Source organism: Homarus americanus, unplaced genomic scaffold (assembly GCF_018991925.1).
Source record: "Homarus americanus isolate GMGI-L3 unplaced genomic scaffold, GMGI_Hamer_2.0 scaffold54679, whole genome shotgun sequence".
In the NCBI taxonomy this organism is placed as follows: Eukaryota; Metazoa; Arthropoda; class Malacostraca; order Decapoda; family Nephropidae; genus Homarus; species Homarus americanus.
Genome location: NW_024722701.1, coordinates 3,151,445 through 3,159,326, shown reverse-complemented (window position 1 = coordinate 3,159,326; position 7,882 = coordinate 3,151,445).

Here is a 7,882-nt window from a genome sequence, read left to right as displayed (position 1 = left end):
TCAAGAATAATGCTTCACTACTTGGTTTAATGCAGTATAATGCCTGAACTATGCCTTAATGCACTACACCTCCCACCTCCTTCCTCCCTCCTGGCATTAAACCCACCCCCTTCCTCCCTCCTGGCATTAAACCCACCCCCTTCCTCCCTCCTGGCATTAAACCCACCCCCTTCCTCCCTCCTGGCATTAAACCCACCCCCTTCCTCCTGGCATTAAACTCACCTCTTCCTCCCTCCTGGCATTAAACCCACCCCCTTCCTCCCTCCTGGCATTCTGTACATGTTTCGTGAAGACTGAACCCACATCAGCTACTCCCTGGAAGTCTCTCAGATGAACCGCGGTGAAAAAAACCCGCCTAAAAATGTAAAATCGCAGGTTTGTGAGACTGAAAGGACAAGAGGGAGTAACCCAGGCAGGCGAAAGGAGCAGTTTTAAAGACCCAATGAACTACTAAATGCTCGTTAGTGAATTGTTTAGAAGAGTATGGAGGATGAGGAGGAGGTTAAGATCGAGGTAGATAAATAGGGAGGGAAACAGATGATATTATTTAATGATTTATATGAAGGAATTTATCATGAATAAGATACACACTGTGGTGTATAAGAACGATTATTTGTATACCTGTGTTAATACCTTCAGTCAGTTGGGTATTGGTTAACTTTGATCGTAGGTTAAAAAAAGTTTATAATACGGTTTTTGAAAGAATAATCAACTTGTTATAAAAAAAATCATTACAGTAGTCTTTCACCTTACATAGAGCTGGTCGACACACAGAGAGCTGGTCGACACACATAGAGCTGGTCGACACACAGAGAGCTGGTCGACACACAGAGAGCTGGTCGACACACAGAGAGCTGGTCGACACACAGAGAGCTGGTCGACACACAGAGAGCTGGTCGACACACAGAGAGCTGGTCGACACACAGAGCTGGTCGACACACAGAGCTGGTCGACACACAGAGCTGGTCGACACACAAGAGCTGGTCGACACACAGAGAGCTGGTCGACACACAGAGCTGGTCGACACACAGAGCTGGTCGACACACAGAGAGGCTGGTCGACACAGAGAGCTGGTCGACACACAGAGAGCTGGTCGACACACACAGAGCTGGTCGACACACAGAGCCTGGTGGTCATAGAGTAGCCAGATGTCGTTTATCTTGGCTCTGTCCCCCCTGTCAGCCCCCCAACACCCTCCTAGATTATCCTGACCGACGGGAAATGGAGGAATGGCGTTGGTGCTACGAGTTAAGATCAGTGACCAGCTAAACGAAGAAGGATGGGTGAGTTACCGACACCTAACCTAACCAAACATAACCTAACCTAACCAAACATAACCTAACCTAACCAAACATAACCTAACCTAACCAAACATAACCTAACCTAACCAAACATAACCTAACCTAACCAAACATAACCTAACCTAACCAAACATAACCTAACCTAACCAAACATAACCTAACCTAACCAAACATAACCTAACCTAACCAAACATAACCTAACCTAACCAAACATAACCTAACCTAACCAAACATAACCTAACCTAACCAAACATAACCTAACCTAAACTAACCTAAACTAAACCTAACCTAAACCTAACTATATTACGGTATAATTTAGTTAGTTTGATTGTTATAGTGTCATCCTTGTTATAACGAACTAGGAGAGAGATATATTAACTTCTATAGCAAGATATCATAAGGTTAGTTTATTATATACACTTTAGGATATATGAGGCGAGTATAACATTATTTACAACACTAGTTATTCCTTCTCGTGTGGAATATTTAACAACCCTTGACTCTAATAGCCCATGACAATTAACGGAATGATTTAGGCCATTTAAAACTTGTTCGGTTAGTCAATTTTTGTTTTTTTGCTATTTTTCATTTGTTTTTATTTTTGTTTTTGTTTTGAATGTTCAATCTTTTTGTTTTATTGATATAAACAACTAAACAATATACGTTGTTTCTAGAGAGAGAGAGAGACAGGTGACGAAAGGCAGAGATAATGAAGTAAATTAATAATATAAAAAGAGGAAGATGAAACCAGGAGATAAATAGAGAGACAATGAAGTGAAGACAATAGCCCACAGCGGGATGGAAGACAGGGAACGAGAGAAGACAATAAGGGAGAGAGAGACGGACACATCACGGCGATTGTGGGTGATAGTTAACTCTTCCTTTTCCTCTTCCTCCTCTTCTTATTGTCTCTATCATTCTCCTTCTCTCATTCCTCCTCTCCCTTCCTCTTATCCATCTTATTTTTTCCTTCCTTCTCTTATTCTTCCTTACTTCCCTCCCTCTCTAATTCTCTCCCTCCCTCCTTCTTTTCTTCCTCCTATATCTACCTTCCTCTCTTCCACCTCCCTCCCTCCTAACCTAACCTAACCAACCCTAACCTAACCAACCCTAACATAACCTAACCAAAGCTAACCTAACCACAGACAGTCCACGATCAAGCGACTAAGAATATTACTACAACATCCTCATCTTTGGTCCCCGTGTGTGAGGGAGATGCCTCGTGTTAATCTGTGTGAGTGATGATTGATGACTGCAGTTATCGAGTCGACAGGAAGTGAGTAAAAAAAAGGTTATTCTAGTTTTCGTCTAAGTGAGTTTAACTTTCTCGAGCCGAAAATTAAAAGAGGTTTAGAGAGGAGAGAAGGAAGATGAGAAGGGAGAAGGGAGAAGGGAGGAGGAGAGGAGAAGGAAGAAGACGATAGAGAAAAGACGATAAATCAAAGACCAAGGGGGTTTTATATTTCCTTCCACTGACGTTTAAGCTTCCATAATATCATCAAAGGTTTCACTCCGAACGCTTGAATGGTGATGTCTTATGCTGGGGGTGGGGGGGGGTAATAACCTTCCTCATTAATGGGCCCTCCAGACCTGCGTAATGAACCCCTTTGTCAAAATGGGGTCCTATTGGGGTTCTAATGGGGTCTTATTACGAATGGGGTTAATCCTAATGAGGTTAATCCTAATGGGGTTAATTCTAATGGGGTTTATTAGTTTCAAGGGGTTTAGTTTCCATTAACCCTCTCACACAACACAAAACACACGCACACACACTATTGCATCTTGTGTAGGAGAGGTGATGTCTGTGTGTGTGTGTGTGTGTGTGTGTGTCCTGACCCCTGTTAATACTACAATATCGAGAGGGAACAGTTCAGGTATCTGTTGATGAGTTTATAACTGTATTATACTAACGTCAGAAACTTGAGGATAAGTTTGTTGACGACCACATACAGAGCGTCAGGGCGTCGTCAGCAGCAACTATGGTATTGGTCAGATATGTGTGTGTGTGTGTGTGTGTGTGTGTGTGTGTCTGTGTCTGTGTGTGTGTGTGTGTGTGTGTGTGTGTGTGTGTGTGTGTGTGTGTGTGTGTGTCATATCCTTTATTGACAAAATAAAACAAATTTCCCTAGTATATATAACAAGCATTACCTTATATTTCTTCATTATTACCATCAAATGAACCTCCTTCTTTATACTAATTTTCCACCAGTAAGATCAGTCCAACTTTAACATCAACCCGAAAGAAAACAAACGTAACTTGAGCCTTGCCAACACTCCCTCTGTGTCTCTCAAGGTTCCACCAAGTGAGATATCGTCTTGCAGGGTAAAGAAGACATACATACCTCCCTTGAGAATTGTCTGTGGTGTCCCTTCCTCCTCCTCCTCCCTATTCTCCCTTTCCTGATCCTCCTCCCTCTACTAGTCCAAGGAGAGAGAGACAGAGACAGAGACAGAGACAGACAGATAGAGAAACAACCCTCTTGCCGTCATTGCACACAGGAAGGATATTAAGAGACAGGGTTTTATCTGCCTCTGCCCCGTTCCCGCCATCACCATTCACCGCCTCATATTATTACCGACATTCATACATTAATCTAATATACTATAGGACTAAGTGTGTGTGTGTATGTGTGTGTGTGTGTGTCTGTTCTGGGCAGACGAAACGGCACAATCGTTTTTCATCAAACTTGGTGGAAAAATCGAAAAATTCGTAGAGTGGAACAAACCTGGTCCCATGTCGATGGTTTCTTTTAGGAAGGCATTAACCATTTTATTTATGATGGAAAACGATGTAAGTCTACCGGACTTGGGCACCCTCCCCAAATGGGTCAAAATTCTAATGGGTCTTGGAATCTAATGGGTTTCTATTCTAATGGTATTAAATCTATTGGTTGTTATATTAGGTGGGAGTTAGGAGGACTGTGGCCCCTGTAACCAGGTCACATTAAAGGTTTTGTTTGTTATAATGATGGTACTCAGCCGAACGATGGCCTGGGATATGACTCAACCTACCACAACCACACAACCACACAACCATACAATACAACAACACGACGATACAACCACACAACCACACAACACCACAACCACGACACAACCTGCAATTAAACAGATGATCATTTACATTATTTTATTAGTTAACTGACTGTATACACACATACACACACACACGCACACACACACACACACACACACACACACACACACACACACACACACACACACACACACACACACACACACACACACACACACACACACACATCATCATCCTTCTCAATTTGCTGAATGAACAACAAACAAACAAAAAGTTCTCTGTCTAATAAAACAAATAAAACAACTAAACATTTGGATGAAGTAAAACAAACAAGAAAAGCAGACATTACGTTTTACACTTTCCTCTTTCACAATCAGGACGAGTTTCTTCATTAAGACGTAGTAAAAATGTAAAAGTTTTAATGCCTTTGTGAATGTTAAACATCATTGACACTAAACTGCTCTGCGGGAAGTCATGAGTGTGTGTGTGTGTGTGTGTGTGTGTGTGTGTGTGTGTGTGTGTGTGTGTCTGTGTGTGTGTGTGTCTGTGCATGTATGACTGTGTGGTTGTGTATGTGTGTGTGTGTATTTATCTCACAGCCACACCACGCCATGAATCTGTTCCTCCTACCGTGTATTCACAACGTCTGACCAAACAAAGGCTGGTCATATTTCACTCTCAGTAATGCTTTCTCGATAACCTTCCCTGATCTTCCTTTCACAGTGTCTGTCATCCTCACAGACGAGAGAATATGTGTTCCCTTCTTCCCAACCCCACCCCACCCAACCCCACCCACACTCCACCCCACCCCATCCCCTCACCCCATCCCCACCACTCCCATCCACCCCACCCCACCCCCCCTCACCCCTATCCCCACACCCCATCCACCCACCTATCCCACGTCACCTCCAACCACCCCTTTCACATAGTTACCCCTCCTCCACTCCCTCCCTTCCTCCTCACTCCCCACCCCACCCCTCCCCACCCTCCCCTCCCTCCCCACTTTCACACAGTCAACCATGGCCCCTCTCCCCAGTATTTACCAAGCTCTCCACATCTTAAATAGTTCTCTCTCTATGTACTAATGATCCCCAGCTGGCGTCAGGGTAGATGGGGGGCTGAGGGGTCTTTAGTGTCATTTGTTCTTCCTGTCACTGTTATAATGATCATATTAGACTCTGTGTTGTTAGTTGTTTATCAGTGAACATTATTAGTATTGGTGTGTTAGTCTTATGGGGTTTTATCATTAGTTTGGGCTTGGTTAGGTTTGGTAGAGAGAGAGAGAGAGAGAGAGAGAGAGAGAGAGAGAGAGAGAGAGAGAGAGAGAGAGAGAGAGAGAGAGAGAGAGAATACAATAGAATGGAGAAGTAGAAAATGAAGGAGAGGCAAGGATGGAAAAAAGGGACATGAAGGATAAAAGGAGAAGGGTGAATGAGAAAAGAGAAGTGGTGGAAGAGGAGAGGAAAGGGGAAGCAGAGCTGCAGGACAGAGATAGTGTCAAGGGGCGGCGTAGATGAGAAGGGGGAGGGCGCGGGATGTGTGGTTAAACAGGGAGATCCCATAAAAGAAGGAGGAGGAGGGGGAGGAAGTGTAGCAGGAAGAGGAGGAGGAAGATTAGCAGGAGGAAGAGAAGGAAGAAGGAGGAGTAAGAGGCTTAGTATTTCAATTAAACCTAAAAAAATCATTCATTTAACTTACCTTCACTCACTTACTCATTGCTTGGGTACTTGGGTAGTCACTGAGGAACGAAGAGTCTCTCAGCCTCGTTCATAAGAGGACAGTTTTGATTCCTGTAAAAAAAAAAAAAAATATTGTCAGAAACGAAAAACCAATATGAAAATTAGGTATTTATTCTGCTTATGACTTGGAATATAAATAAAGTATTAAAATATTACGTGTGTGTGACATTGACCAGAGGTTATGTTGTATTGTAAATATTGGGGAGACTTAGAAAAAAAAATTCTTGTAAATGAACCGATGGCCATGATGGGAGGGGAGAAGAGAGTAGAGGGAGGGGATGGAATGGAAGGGGAGGAGAGGGGAGAGAAGGACGAGAAGGGGATGGAACAGAAGAGTAGGATAACAGGATGAACTGGAAGAACAGGAAATAGAAAGGGGAGGTAAAGGAAAGAACACAAGAACATAAAAGTGTTCAAGACCCCTGGAACCATAATGCTTGTCGACCCGTGTATAAGCTCAACACCACACACTCATATACGCCTCGGACCTCCAGAAACTCCACTTACTAGCCGGGTCACACTGTTAACGAGCCGTCCCTTTTAGCTATATTAAACCCAAGTGTCGTAGCGGTATACACTCAGTGAGAAAACTTGTTCAAGAGTGGACTGAATATGAGTTAGGTGTTGTGAAGAACATGGGTGTGGTCTCCTAGGTGTTGTGAAGAACATGGATGTGGTGTCCTAGGTGTTGTGAAGAACATGGATGTGGTCTCCTAGGTTGTTCAGTGTGTTCTTCATAGGTGTTATAGTTGGAGATGTTGAGTTGTTCTCCAAGGTGTTATGAAGAACATGGATGTGATCTCCAAGATGTTATAGCTCGAGATCCTAAGGGTGTTCTCCAAGGATATGTTCTCCTAGGCGCTTTGCTTGGAGAACTTGGATATATTTGAACATTATAAGGAAGTGTTCTGGGAAATATACTCATCATTATATAATTCTTAATGTATTACGGACTCTACTATAACAACTCCTTAATATACATACATACATTATATACATACATACATTATATATAAATACATACATATTTATATTATTGTGAATATAAATACTGTTAATGGAGGCCTCAGATACGTTTATACCTATTAAACATATCAAATACTTGTGTAAATATGAACAGTAATATATTTATTTCAAGTGAATTAGGTGATATAAATATTGCATTTTTTGAAATAAATGTGGTGGCTGTGTGTGTGTGTGTGTGTGTGTGTAAGAGGGGCTCAGCAGGTAAATAAACAAACACAAACACACACACACACACACACACACACACACACACACACACACACACACACCTCCACATATCCCTTTCATTCAGTACCTTAATTAACATCTACCTGAGCTCGACTACACTGGAGGGGAAGCTACAATGGTCAACGAATGTAACAGTCTTAATCCAACCCTGCCACTCCTACCTGTCACTCCTACCTGTCACTCCTACACCATACTTAACGTTACAATATAGTCCAGAAACTCCACCTTAGCGTTACACTTTCCTCCCTACTGGAAATGTAACAACGTAATGTAACTGATTCACTTAAGGTATCAGTCACTAAAACTTAGATTATCTTTATGGAGTGAGAATTACTACCCTCATTAGCTCATTGAATTCCTCACCAGGCGTTAATTTAGGAGAAACTTGTAATATTGAACCAAACTTTATGAATTCACTCCAATGGCTTTTACAAACACTGAAAAAAAAATCATTTGTTTTTAAGGGAAATTTATTGCAATTGTGAACGAACATCTGAGACCTACTGTGTCAGTCTCAAGTATTCAAAAGTGGAACAATATCTTTCAGGATC